Below are 15,313 nucleotides of genomic sequence, written 5' to 3'. Positions count from 1 at the left end.
GGCCCTCACACTGACCAGGCACCCAAATAACGGGCTGATTGGGCACCAGCTCCTTACTGGGCACACCCAGTCACTACTGTGGGCATAAAACCTGCCCCTTCAGCTCTCAGAGCCACGGTTCCCGATGGACAGAACCCATCCAGTCTGAGAGAAAGGTCTTCACATTGTAGGTCATGAGATTAGGTCAGGCCTGAGGCCAAATGAAGGGAAAGATGTCCCTGGAGGCAAGCTGCGATAAGCTGCCCCATACCACAGGCAGCAAAATGTCATCCAATTAGAGCTAATTAGCCACCTGTGGGACAGGGGCAGCAGAAAGACCAGAGAGGGTCTGTTGGGAGGCCCATGCCTCCCCTTGGACCCTGGCAGCAGGGCCTGCAGAAGCCAAGGCCTGCAGACCTGCCCTCCCACCTCCAAGTAACCCACCCTGCACTGACTAATGAGCCGAGGCCAGGAACGGAGGGCACAACCTGCAGAGAAATGTTTTCTCCCTTCTAATAAACTTTTCCAAAAGGCTCCTGAGATCCATGGCTGGATTCTTCCATGAATACAGCCCCAGGTGTCGAAGGGACAGAGGCGCACAGTAACAGCTCATTTAGCAAGGAACAAATGGCCTCCTTTCAGGCCAACAAATAAAACATTATGCACTCAGACAGGCATCGGGGCCCAAGAGGGGCGTCGATCAGAAAGCTATGCAGAAGACACAACACCCATCCTTTGAGTAATCCCCTGACTACTTTGTGGGGAAGAAAAAGGAAAGAAAACAACCGAAACCGAGAGGCGGTGTTTCCATCAAACAACCCAGAAGGCAAAATGCGAAAGCGGTGGCTGGAATAAAATATTGAAATCAAGATGATTATTAACAGGAATAATAGCTTGTGCGTGTGTGTACAGTCCCTTGTCATTCTTAATTTGCTTTCGCATGCATCATCTTTTTGAAGCTTCACAACTTTATGGAGCAGGAAAGACGAGAGACGGGATCCCCACTTTACAGAGAAGGATTTGGGGGAGGCTGAGAGCTTCAGCTCAACATCACACAAGCCAATGCCAATTCCACAGTTCAAACCAATCTTCTAATTCCAAACCCACTACACTCCCATGTTAGGCCAGCAAATCCAAACTTTATTATGTTCCTTTTACATTTTTTTGTTTTGTTTTGTTTTTAATCAAAATATACTAGGGCTGGAAAGGTCCTGAATAATCACTGACACTCTGGAAGCCAGAGACGTGAAACAACATGCTGACGATCACACATTAAAGCAGGACTAGTTCTTGGTCTTCACATTTCTTCCAGGCCAATGTTCTTCCCACGCTACTTCCATTTGGGCCCCACTATCAAGGAATATTTCTATAGAAACCAGTAATAAAAAAAAAAAAGCTTTTTTATTATCTCCTTAAAAACAGGAGATGCCTCTGATTAACATATTTCCTTTTCGACATAGCCTTTACTTCTAATAAAGCAGTAACGTTAATGTGGTGAAGAAACAGGCACAGGAGAGAATCAGGAGAGTTCCCTGCACACAGTAGGGGCTCAATAAATGTTTGCTGAGTTGAATGTAGTGAAATAAGTGTGGACCCACAGGAAAAAGAGAGAAAGCAAAGGTATTCTGCACATACATAAATAGAAATGCATCTACTCCATGTAAGACACCGTGCTGGGCGTTTGGCACAAAGAAGACATTTGCCATATTCCAAGCTGGTTTCCGACATCAGCTTGAAGCGCCTACTGTCTTAACACTGCACACTGGCAGAGAGAACACAGCAGGGGGTGTGCTTCCACGCAATCCCTTGGAAAATGTCTGACCTTCACTGAAGTTTCCACACTGTTTTCAGTGTCACCTCAGTGTCAAATTTTTTTTAAAGGAAAAATTCTGAAATGCAGAAAGAAGTATGTAAAGGAGGTAAAACTGTTCGTGAAATCCTGGTGACACGGCAATCACTGAAACCTGATGTCAAGAGGCATTCTCTCCCACTGTCACGGAACTGCTCTGTACATGATTTCGCCTGATGGTGACTCCTGTCAATTTCTGTCCACTTTCACTCCTCCTCTCAATCCACTGGCAGTTTCAAAGTATATGAGGGTGGGTTCTACAAGAGGTAGGAAATGTCGCAGATCACCACTTTCCACTTTGATCTAGAAAGTGTCCTAGTGATCACTACCATTCGTTGAACACCTGCAATGATAATGACCATCTTATAATCAAAAGGATGGCTACCTCTTATTGAGTGTTTACCATCTGTTCTATGCTGAGCACTTCAATGTGCATTATGTTATTTAGCTTTCATACAACCACCCTATGACGTTTGACTTTCCCAAAGCTGTATGACTACATAGAGGCAGAAACAGATTCCAACACTGAAGCCTGTGTCTTTTGCCAGCATGCTATCATTCGTTCTTTTATTCATTTGCACAACTACTGTGTCAGAGGCACTGTGCGAGCTCCCGGGATAGAGAGATAAAAGATAAAGATCGTGCTCTCAGGAAGCTTGCGGTAACATGAGCAGATAAACCAAAGGTCACAATACTACGTGCTAAGTGTAGTGACAGAAGGGATTGCTGGGTGCCTTGGGCATATTCAGGAGGGACGCAGAACCCAGTCTAGGAAGGGATAGAGAAGATTCCCAGAGGAAATGATGCCTCAGTCTTGAAGGGTCTTTGAAGCCCCTCCAATAAAGGGGGCATGAAGGGAGGTTAGCCTATGGTAGGCGGGGAGCAGGAGCAGCAGGCACAGAGACATGGCGGCATGAGAGCCCGGGCATGGTCACGGATCTTCCCAGTAGGTCAGAATGGACTGCACCCAGAGGAGAGAGCCAGGTAGTGAATGGGAAGAAGACTGGAGAGGAATGAGGCTGAAAACAACAGGCTACAAACCGAGGAGGTGCTTTTTTGCCATGCTGAGGAGTTTGAAATTTATCCCGAAGGCCAGTGTGAGTCCTGAGGGCTTGTGAGCAAGTGTAAGGGGAGCACTTACTGCTTACTTCCACTCCATTCCCCAGAAAGGAAAAGCAGGGTAGGGTGGCAAACATGTCCATCCCCTCTCCTCAAAGGAAAGGAACTGATTTACCTTTGGGGTGAAATCAGAAGAGAACAAACGTGTGGCTACAGCAGTTATGCTATGGGCTCGCTCAATACCATTCCAATTCCACTTATGTGATTCTTGTACTTCTGTGTGAGACCGAGAGGTGCCTACAGGGTGCTCTGGGGACACCAAGCAGATGCTCTTGCATGACGCTTGGAAGGAGAAAAGTGAGAGATAGTGGTTTCTTCCATGTGCATAGAGAGTAACTCTTCTGGGCAGGCAAACAACAATTCTCCTGTCTGCCCCTACCAGTAGTGCAGCCTTCCCGCTAACAATTCCACGTTGTGGTTGGGCAACTGTCCTTGACATCCAAGCTTGGATCCCAGGCCCCTCCTGGAATGCTGTAGGCTACCCAATGCTCATCAATAAATCGCTTTCACTGAAGTTATGTCATCTGTAATGAAGAACCTAATGGACACCATAGAACCGCTCCTTTCCTTCTCTCATTCAGAGGTGTCGAGCCACATAGATCCTCATTCACTACTAACCCAAGAAAAGAAAACACGTGAGGCCACTTGTGCTCCTGCAGGGAAAAGGGACACCTGTAGATATCCAACTAAGACCAATCTAGAAAGTTCAGGAGGCCTGATGTTCCTTCCAAATCTAAATTCTCCAATCAAGCATTAACAGCAATAAGACCCACGTGTTCATCATTGTCTAATTCCAGTGCTCATCTCCCATTCTGTTTTAACTTGGAGGGAGAAAAGGTATTATTATTATCATCCCTCAGAATCCTCCCCCACCTAAAAAAAAAATGAATCACATTTGTGCTTTGGAAGCAGGGGGACCACTTAGCATTAGCCTTTCGGCTGGAGCAAACCCCATTCTACAGTCAGTCTGGAATAAGGAAAAGGATGCTTCTGTGTTCAGAAAGGCAATGGGAGCCCATGGAGTGCAGAAACATCAGCTACGACAAGAAGCAATCTGTTGATTACCAAGAAACCCTTTTTGCAAAAGAGGTCATTATCTCACATTCTCAGCTCACTTGTGTTATTTGCAGGGGGCTGATTTCCCCCTTGATGCTCACAGAGCTACCCAACACACCTGCTTCCAAAGGATGTGGTCCCCACATCTGAACCTCTTGGAGCTGAAAATGAGGCATGAATAAGAAAGAGAAATACTGAAACCTGAGTGGAGCCATAAAGGACTAGATAGGACATGAGCTCAATTACCGGAAAATCAACCAAGAAGCCCAAAGTCTAGTTCCTGAGCTTCACGTGACCAACAAGCTCACTTCTCCTCCCTGCATTTTCCATCACTACAACAAGAAGGGGAAGATTGTAATAAAGCTGTCTTTGCTGAGTAACTATTTTGCACTGCAACCAACAGTGGGAGGTGGGGAGCAAAAGAAGTAGGTGACTGCACTCAAAGGCTTGGCGACCTTACAGGAAAGCTGAGCGGACACCGGGAATGATGACAGGAGGTGTGGCGGGCACTATTAGTGTGGCCACCAACATCCATTCTCCCTGTTTCTTAACAGAGCACCTCCATTCTGGCACATGGCCACCCAGAATAAAGACAATATCCCTAGTCTCCTTCTCTTAGAAGTGGCCAGTTGACTTGGTCCTGGCCAAGGAGGGTGTAAAAAGAAAGTATGGGTCCACCTTCTGGCCATGCCCTTAAAAGAAATGGGGAGGTCTTCCTCTGACTTTTTGTTTTCTCTTCCAGCCATCTAGTTTGAATGAGGATGTGATGACGTACCACCCTGGATCATGAAGATGTCCGCAGTGGCCCAAGCTTGGAAGAGAAACAACGTAGAAGGAGCCTGGAGTGACTTCACAGTTAAGAGCTGCCCTCTGCACTAAGACTTTTAAAAGACTGAGACCTATATTTCTACCATTTTAAAGACACTATTAAGCCACTGTATTTGGAGTGTTGGCTACATGCAGTGGGACCTATCTCCTAATTAACTGAGATGGCACGCCACCACTTCACTTATCCAGCAACCCCACTTTTCCAGAAAACAGTTGTAAACAAAGGAATAAAAACAAGACCCTTAAACAGCCAAATTATATTTTCACTAGAAGTTGATGCACTTTATTCATAGGACCGGCACCCAAGCCAAGACTCATTGGTGCTTATTAACCCTTATCAGATCCACATTTCTAATGAGCATGATTCCTGATACATTAGTCCACAGCCAATGCAAAGATGGATACGAAGGAAAGAGGACTGCTCTTAAAGGCAGATAAACTGACAATATAAAGACATGATAGCACAATCTGACAGTGAGGAAAGAGACTGCAAAAGAATAAAAAATATGTGAATTTAAAATATATACATGCAAAGTCTGGGCCACTCATATTATAGGGACAGACAGTCCTGCATCTCTAAATAGTCCTTAAGAACATCAATTATATAGCCTGACACAACAATTGATGATCATAATATTTGTGAATGATTCTCTATTTTAAAAAGCAGGGAAGTACATAATTCATTTATAAATATTTCCAGAACATTAGTCATCTTGAAACTTTGCTTATTTGAAGCATCTCAATCTACGTGTTACCACACATATAAATTTATACAATACAGTGTTACATGAAATACTTTTGGACATCACACATATTGTCAGTGTTACAACCATTTATTCTGAGCCTATATTTTTTCAGGCCTTGCCCTAGATGTAATGCCCTAGAAATGAATCAAATGTGTCATTGCTGTCTCCTAATTCATGGTCTAGTTTGGACACAGACAACGAGATCATTATAACAGCAGAGAAGGAAATTCCTCTAGAGAAGGAAAATCATGCTCAATGTAGATAAAAGAAAAAAATTACTATTTATGACATAAAAGAAAACTTTACAAATTGATTTAAAAAGACAAACAATCAAAAGGAAAAATGGGCAAAGACAATGAATTAGCTTTCCACGGAGAAGGAAATTCAGACACCCAATAAGGGAATCGTTGCTCCTCTTTTGTAGACATCAAGAAAATACAAAGTAAATAGCAAGGAGGTATCACTCATTACCGATCAGGTTAGGAAAAGTGAAAGAGAATGGTATGTGTTGCTGGCAAAGATATAGGGAAATCTCTTTTTCTCCTTGGAAAAACATATGGCACCATCTACTAAAACTTTAAATAGCACATATCCTTTGACTCAGAAATAGTAGTTTTGGGGAATCTACTCATAAAAGTGAAAGCATCAACAAATAATGACACACGTACAAGGGTGCTTGTGCCAGTACAGTTTATAAAAATTAGTGGACTAGAAGTAGATGCTCGTCAGTAGGGAAATGGTTGAAAAATCTGTGGCATATTCATACCATTAAAACATATACAGCCATTGAAAGTAGTGACTTACAGCTGTATTAACTGGATAAGGGAGGGTTGGAGGCGGGTGGTTTTCCATAATGCTTAAAATGAGAAAAGCAGTATGCCAAAGAATATATATATGATTGCATTTTTAAAATCAATAACAAAAACCTGTGTGTGTGTGTGTGTGTGTGTGTGTGTGTGTTGTGAACCTATATGTGTAAATGTCATAGGAGCTTAGAGGAAGATAGGGCATCTAGGTCGTTTAATTAATTTGTGGGGCAAGGGAGAGTAAATAAACAAAATATTAAAAATGGATGTCCAGGAAAAGGAAACAGCTGGCATAGTAAGGCAGATATGTAAAACTGTATCTATCTATACACGCTAGCATATATGTCTAAAGGGATACATAAAAGAATAGTCACCGAATAATAGATAACATAAAGAACTGGAATTTCAAGTGATTTTTACTAACTCCTTATATTTTTCTATGTTTTTTTACCACTAACTTGCAATATTTATATGATCTGAAAAATTAATAATAAAGTGATTTTTTTAAAAAAACAGTCAGTGCTGGTTAATATTGAGTGAAGTTAACTAAGACGACTTCATGCAGGACTTGGTACCTGACCTCGGCTTTAAGAGATTATTGGATTAGGAGGAGATTTGGAAACGGAGGGTGTTTCAGACAGGAAGGATGACATAAGTTAAAATATGGAGGTAGAAATAAACATGGGACTAACCCTCAGGCAGTTCACTTCATCTGGAACAAAAGAGAAAAAAAAGAAATGGCTGGTGTTCCATGACAATAGTAAAACCAGGTAAGTAGAAATGGCCACCACAATGCATGCACAAAAAAGTGATTTTCAGAGTTAACATTAACAAGTGAAAACAGCTTGGTTTCTTCAAGTCCTACAAATAGACAAATATTTTGAGTTCTTAGGATGCTGTCCATGGTGACACCATGTGTTTTATTCAGATGTAAACTTCAGTTTGGTAGCATTTTCATTTTAAACCATCCTTCCTGTCACTTTCCAACTCGGCTGTAAATATTTTCTTGAAGAAAAAATGTCACTAGAGATCTAAGCTCAAGCTTCCAAAAAAAAAAAAAAATGGCCATTTTGAAACAAGAAGTTGTATTCTGCATGTTAATTAAACAAGAAGTCAGAAGACCTCTTGTCAGACTGAAGAAATGAGCTCAGAGCTCATTTCAGGAAAAAAAAATTGTTTTATTTATTAAAAGCCTGTGAATACCACTGAATTATTTGTTTGGTATTCATTCTTGGTTAATTCTGCCCCCTTTAAGTGCTTTGCCAGATAAATTAAAAGTTTTGTTGAATGTCACTGTGTCTGCTGTCCTCCACAATAGGACTATTTTATAAGTCACAAGTGAATAACTACTAATGACTTAGAATTCTTGCACTTTGACCAACAAAGAGTGAGCCTAAATGTCACCAAGTCGTGGTCACCTCCTTACCGAAACCAACCGGCGTCACACAGCAGCCCAAGGTAGTTTACTTCAACCTGAGAATCACCCCCTCCTTTTTCACAAGGTGCTTCTTGATCTCTAAGTGGGGGGTTAAAATCACAAGGCTGTCGCTGTTCTCATTTCCATCACCATATTAGGAAGCAGGGCAGGTAATATTATCATTCTAATGCCAAGAAACTGAAAGAGACACACAGAACCATCCATCAGGTGACCCTTTGTACGCCTGATGGTGCAATAGGAGAAAAAACTCAGGTGTCTGAAATGCAAAGCCTATTTGTTTTTCAACAATGACCCTTCCGAGCATTGGGTTAACAATAAAAACAAACCGAGAAAAAATTCATCATTTCATGATTTGCTGAATCAGGAACATCAAAAAGGATCAGTGAAAAAAAGCATCTGAAGAATGAAAATGAGAACAGATGTTGAGACCAGACATGGCTTCCCAACCTCAGTCCTGCATTTACTGTCCCCATGACTGAGCTCTGATTTAACCTCATTGCACCTCAGTTTCCTTCTATGGAAACATGGAGTTGTTTTGAGACTAGGATAACATATGAAAAATGCCCATAAGCACAGGCAGGTGCTTCATAAAGATAATTGCTATGAAAGCATCCACAGTGACGATGATGACAGTAGTGGTGGTGGCGATGGTGGTGGTGGTGAAGACATGGCAGTGATGGTGCTACACTAAGTAACTCTAAGATCTTAAACGGGTCTCAGAATCTTATACATTAAGTAGCAAAGAACACAGACTGCCTGTGCCCCAATCCCATCTCTGCTGCTTATGCACACCTCATGTTCCTTATCCAGAGCATGGAGATGAAACAAGTTAACACAGCTAGAGTGTTTAGAGCAGCACTTGCCCACAGTACTCTTCCCTCTGAGGGAAGAGTGAGGAAACTAGGACATAAAACAAAGGTCAGAAAGACATGTAAATATTTAATAATGTGTGCATTCAAAATAGAGGGTATTTAAGTGGGGTGGGAGAAAGAATCATCACTTTTTACACTTCTGTATCATTTGAATTTTTTAAAAGCTTGTATTATTGCTGCAATCAAAGGAAAGAAAAAGGAAAACTAATGAGAGAAAAATAAGAAATAAGTGAAAAATATGTCATGGATGGTAACCATCCTTTAGAAACTAAAATGAATGTATTCATTAAACATCAATCATACACCTTTGTGCTAAGCACTGTGTTATACCCTGAGATTGAAGCAGCGAATAACTTAATCCCTCTTGGAAGGGACTGTCTATTGGAAGAGACAAACACATGAAGGACTATAACACTCCAAGCAGAGTGTATTAAGAGTGTTAAGGAGACACAAGCTCACTGAGGGGAAGGGAACGCTGAGTGGATGTCATTTTAGAGATGGATCCCTAAGGAGGAGTAGTTTATCAGGTAAAGGAGTAGGAATGTATTTTCCAGACAAGGAAAGAAGGCACCTGCAAAGGTGTGAAAGGCATGTGTGCGGTGTGCACATGTGACGTAAGTGTAGCGTGCATATGTATATGTGTGTGTGTGTGGTGATGGTGTGTGTGTGCAAAGGTGTGAGTTTGTATATGTGTATAAAATGGGTGTGAGGGTATGAATGTGAGGCTGTGTGAGGGTATGGTAATGCTGGGTGTGAGAGGTTGTGAGTTTGTATGCGTGTGTGTGTGTGTGTGTACATGTGATGGTGTACGCATGTGTGTACACATTAGGAGAAAGCCCGAAGGCCATCCTATGAAAGGCCTTGAAATGCATAGAGTTTTCAATAATATGCTTTAAGGGTAGGGAAACGTCCACATTTCTGGTCTGGGGAGTTGCACCATCAAAACGATGTTTCAGAAAGCTGATGTCACAGCTGTGGGAGGGCCCATCCTGAAGGCCCAATGAGTCAGGAGGCTCCGAGCACTGTCTGGAATGCTGACAAGGGGGCTGGAGAGAAGGAAACGAACGGGAGTTATTTTCCTATCATTCTTCCTTCTGGGTGGTGGATAACAGCATTTACTATACTATGCTTCCTTTTTCTGTTTATGCCCAAGGTTCAATAATTTAAAAATACACTTTTTAAAAAGTTGTCCATTCTGTGGAAGACAGATCTAAAAGCAAAGGACTATATCCCCTCTAAGTTGTCCCTACACCCAGCCTGTCCAAAGAGCCCCCAACTTAACTGAAACAAGAGTATGTTCTTGGGGCTGTCCAAAGCACACCTGCGAAGCTGACAGATCCCTTCTGAGCTCCAACTCCATGCCAGCAACTGGAATCCCCGTTCAAGGAAGCAATGATAAACCGAGTTAATGGCTTTCTGCGGCACAATGTTTATTTCATAAGTAATTATCTCATTATACCAAAACTCAGTTCCAAGCAAGTCTATCTGCAATGGGCCTTTTGCAGCTTGGGGTTTTCCTTTACATTTTTTCAAGACATATAAAATGAGCCTTTGCTTCATATGATCCCTTCTCTACCCTTCTCTATACAAGAATTCCTCTGCTCTGGTTTTCCTCTACTGCCAGTGTCCTCTCTCCGCCCCCCTCCTCTCTGGCTCATTCTCTATCTCCCCCACCTCTTTCCCACTGTCTGTATTTGAAGTCTTAAGCTGTGTCTGTCTCTATATCTTTCTTACCACTGCCCCTCCACACCCCTGCCTCTTTCCCTCTTTCCTTTCCTCTCTCCTTTCCTTCTTCCCCCATATCCCTTCACACTATATAAAAAAGCTTCAATTTTAGAAAATGAGCAAGGCCTTTGCTAGCACAAGAGCCTGACCAACAAATATGGTCACGTAAAGTGACTGGGTCCAGCTTTTAGGAGGAAAAAACCATCTTGGAAAAGAGAGAGGGCTGAACGGTGGCCCTTCATTTTAAGGAAGGCGGGTGGAGCCTGTGGCTCCCAATTGTCCCTGGACACCCATATCACTAGGCAGTCTTCCTGCTGGGCAATTCCTATTTGCTAATAAACCCCGGACAGCCAGTTCCCATCCCTTTCCACTGGCAGTGAGGTGGCACTGCTGCTGTCACATTGCACTGCTCCGCTACTCCTCTGGCTCAGCTCAGAAAGGAAGAAAAACCATAAAATTCAGAACCAGCTAATGTCAGCACTGCAGGGGATCTCAGAGGCCACCTGGTGCAACCTGGTCAGGTCACTCAAGGAAACACTCAGCCCCCAGATCGCTAAATGCCAGGGGGACCCATTATTAGAAAACCCGGACCTAGGACCTGTTGCAAAAATCCCTCTGCTCTGGGAACACCTCTAGGTTTTTGCCTTCTGAACAGAAATCTATTACATAGGGTCCAGAGGCACACACAGACAGGAAGGAGAAGCCTAAAATACAGACATACAGGGGTTAAAATGCACACAGTACACGTTAGCAATCCATTGCATGCTCCCCAAAAGGTGGATTTGAGCAGGGAAGTCTGTTGAAGATGGGGCTGCAGTGGTGGAGGGCTCCAAGCGCTGAAGATCTTTTAATATGGCTGTTTTGTAAGACTGCAGCGCCAAACCTCCGGCCATTCCAAAACATAAAAAGGAAGCCCCACTCAGCAGCACAACTTCCCAGCCCTGGCAACCGATTCTCTCCCTTTTGCACCCATTTAATACCCACTTTATTTAACACGAGTAGAAGAAATGTGCATCCTCAGAAGGCACCGCACAGGAACCCCCCTCTGCAAGGACGCGATTCCTCAGACAGGAAACTAAAATGCATTCATTGGAACTCAGCTTCCCAAAGCAGCAGCAAAGCCACTGGGAGGCGATTTACAGGGGAGAGCCCCTCAGAAAGGAGGGGGATGGGACTGGCCAGCAGGGGACACACCTTTTCGGAGCTGTTGGAAACATGCTGCCTGCAAAGTCCACCCAGACTGAGCTGCTAAGGGTTAACTTGCTTGGCAAAAATTCTCTCTCTCTCTCTCTCTCTCTCTCTCTCTCTCTCTCTCTCTCTCTCTCTCTCTCTCTCTCTCACACACACACACACACACACACTCACACACATAACACACGTTGCACCCCACAACCTCTGCCACCACCACACATTTGAATCTTGTTACTCTGAAATTCCCAGAAATTCCCTGATAGGCCCTATCTTTTCGGAACAGCCCCTCCACCTGGGCTGCATTCCCACCTCATCACCAGTGAAAGCCCAGAGAGCGGGCATAATTATTTTCCTACAAGGTTATGCCTAATTGGCCACTAACCTAATTGATTAATCATCTCATTTTTCAAGGCAGCATCCAAGAGCTGAACTGAGGGGGGGAGAGAGAAAACACGCGTCCGCCTGGCGCGAGGGGTAAAATTACAGCCTGGGGGAAAGATGCCCCGCCAGCTTGCCTGGTTTCTGCACGCAGAAGTGGACAGAAAAGAACCGAAAACCCGGAATGAGCAGGGCAATGCGCGAAGCCCACAAAAGGACCCAGCTGGGAGCCTTGACGCCGTCCAGCCAGCCCGAGTCCAGCCGCCTGGACGAGGAGGAAGTTCTTTCCCCCGAGCCGGGAAGGGTTAAAAAGGATGCGCGTCCACCCAGCCTCGGCTGGCGTGGGGCGAGCGAAACCCACCGGCCCCAGTCTCGGCGACTCCGCGGGGGGCCCCGGAGGGTCCCCTTTCGGCTGCGACCACAACTTGCGGGGCCCTGCGCCGCGGCCCCCGCCTGCGCCTTCGCGCGCCGCCCAAAACTTTGCGCACCCTGCAGCCGCCGCCGCCCGCTCCGCGCGCCCCCAAGTGCTGCGCGCGGCCTTTCCGCAGCCGCCGCTGCCCCGCGTCGGGCTCCGGACTTTTCTCGCTGCCTGCAGGTCCCACCCCGGGGCTGCGCTCGCGGCTGCGGGAGTGCGGCGCGGGTCCTGCGGGGTCGGGGGGGGGGCAGGCGCGGCGCTCCTAGCGGCCACTTCGCCGGCCCAGGAAACGCCGTCCGGGTAGGTTGGCCCCGCGGCCGCCCCCGCCCGGCACGCCCACCCCGAGCCTCCCACCCCGGGGCCGGCGGGCGCGACCCCTTCTCCTACCTTCCAGCCGCCGAAGACCACGCTCTCCGCTCAGCCCTCGTGACTCATCCTCCGGCCGCAGGAGCGGGCCAGCGGGCTCTGCTTTTGTTCCCTGGGGCGGGCCGGGGGGTGTGGGGCCAGCACGCGCGGGCGACGCCGCGGAGCTGGGTATCCCGAACCGGGGACGCTCACTCCCGGCAGCTCCGCCAGCAGCAGGAGCCGCGGTGGCAGCAGCAGCAGCGGCAGCAGAGAGAGTACCGGCTCTCCGCAGGCCTCATCTTTCACGCCGCGCACATCACTACCGCATTCCCCCGAATAGGGGAGCCCGACAGCATTTCGCCACCTAGCGCAGAAAGCAGGCGCCCCACAGCAGTGGCGAGGCCAGCCCTGGCCAGGATAGGAGCACCACGAGAGGTGACAGACCTCGGCACCCACTCACGGACGCCCTCCCTGTTCCGATCACAGAGAAGCCTATGCCTCCAAGCCATCTTGCTCTCCTCACCCTTAGGAACTGTCTATGCCCCACCGTGGTCTTGACTTTAGGCCAAGCAATGAGGATTTCTTAGGGGGAGCCCTCTCCAAGCTGGCGCGGGAGTCTTGTCCTGCGTGTGCTTTTACCGTGTGCAACAGCACACACACTCTTGCATGTTGATAACCCCCAGAGACACATTTCCACACTTGCCACAATCAACGGTGTGGGCACAGGAGACAGGGCTCCAGTTGCAGTTGTGTGACCTTAAGCAAACTGCCAAACGATGGAGCCTCCATTTATTTCTTCAGCTGCAAAATGGGAATCAGATTACCTGTGTCACAGGAGACCGTTGTGAGAATCACACAAGATCAGCACAGGGCAAAGCTTGACACGGGTGAAGTGAGAGCAGATGATAGGGCTTTCCTTTCTTCATCCAGGGCACATCTGCCTTTCCTGGGACAATACTATCAGTAACCATCATTCTCTCAACACTTATTTATTGTGTGCTTACATTGTGCCAATCTCTATTTTATGGAGTGCAATAGAGCTTTCAAAAAGAGAGACAAGTAACACTTATTCTCTTGACAGTTGCTCCCTAATTTAAAGACACAGAAAATAAACAAGTAAATTTGCAAGAAACAGATAGTAATAATCACTATGACAACAATGGAAACAGATGGTGACATGTGATAGGAAATGACTGGGATAGGAAGTCAGGCTGGGCCCGCGGACAAAGGACTCTCTGTGGAGATGACAGTGAACCTGACCCCTGTAATGATATGATCCAGGCATGAAAAATCTGAGAGGTGGGGAGGAGCACTAAAGGGAACAGCAAGTGCCAAGGCCCTGCGGCAAGGATGAGTTGAATGCCTTTGAGGAGAAAAAAAACCAGCTGTGGCTAGCATGTAGCAAGTGTGTTGATTTGTGGCATGAGATGGGCTGCGGAGGTAAGAGAGAGAGGCTGGTCTTTTGGGAGGAAGTCAGTAAGAAGATTAGACTTTATTGCAAGTTTGGAGTTCAGAGGATATGACTGTTCAGGGATTGGAGATACTAGTATTTGCATTTGTGAAAACTTGCTGCAGCTGCTATTGCAGAGAACTGACTGGAGGGGGCAGAGGTGGAAGCAGTGAACCCAATCAGAGGCTCCTGCAGGGCTGAATACAAGTCCCTTCCACTCCCTGGCCTTCAGAGCCAGTGACCTCCTCTTTCCCACTATGGCTGCGAGGAAGAAAGAGCACTTTACAGGTACCCCACTCCGGAAGCTTGAATGTGAATTCCTCCCAGCACGCTCTGAATATCCTTTGCCTTAACTGGAAAATGTAAACAATAATATATATTCTCATTCAATCATTATGAGGATTAAATGAGACGACAACGGCAACTAAGATGCTGAATACTCCTTAATGTGATCCTCACCATAACCGCCCTTGACGTCCTCCAGAGGGCTCCCCCAGGGGCCTCCTGAGTGCTCCTGCAATGCTTCTATCCCTAGCTAAGTGAAGGGAAGGTAGTCATCCCTATCCTGGAACTGTCCTGGCCAGGGCCTGGCCACGGTCACCTGTTGGGTCCAAGAAGAGCTCCTTTCAGCACCTGGGGAACATCTTTCATTAATAATGCCAACCCCTGCACCCATCTGTCATCTTCTCAAGCAGGAAACCGATTTTCGTGTTGTTTAGGTGCTTTTGATTTTCTTGTTGTTTTTTCTGACACCCTCATCTAATTTGAAGCATGCAGGACATCATCAGATGAAGCACTTGAGGTATAAAAATAGAAGGGAAAAAAGGCCTGCGGGGGTGGGGGAGGTACGTAGAACCAGAGATGGCAGGAAAGAAAAACAGGCCTTTCTCTCTTAGCAACAGGGGGAAAGGTTCTCACTGAGACGTATGATAATTCCCTTACATCTGTGCAGTCTAATAGATTCCAGAGGCCTTCAGAATCCTCTTCCCCACTGACACCACAGAAACCCAATGAGGTGAAACAGGTAGGTTTGGATATTGCCCCCCTTTGACAGATGAGGGAGCTGATCCCCAGCTAGGTGAAGTAGCAGAGCAGGCATTTGGACCCAGGCTCTCT

The 15,313-nt window shown here is 46.0% G+C and overlaps 1 protein-coding gene across 4 annotated transcripts in view; it reads right to left on the bottom strand.

The window, feature by feature from the left end:
- DAB1 (DAB adaptor protein 1) overlaps window positions 1-13,058 on the bottom strand; it is a 1,094,927-nt gene extending 1,081,869 nt beyond the window's left edge. For all 4 annotated transcript variants that reach the window (XM_081055475.1, XM_081055476.1, XM_081055478.1 and 1 more), the window contains exon 1: window positions 12,790-13,058. The gene's annotated coding sequence lies outside the window, so the exon portion shown is untranslated. The remainder of the gene's footprint in view (window positions 1-12,789) is intronic.
- Between the last annotated feature and the right edge of the window lie 2,255 nt (window positions 13,059-15,313).

This window comes from Rhinolophus hipposideros (genome assembly GCF_964194185.1).
Source record: "Rhinolophus hipposideros genome assembly, chromosome: 8".
Lineage (NCBI taxonomy): Eukaryota > Metazoa > Chordata > Mammalia > Chiroptera > Rhinolophidae > Rhinolophus > Rhinolophus hipposideros.
Note: the sequence above shows the minus strand (reverse complement) of the source record. Positions and strands in the feature narration are given on the sequence as shown.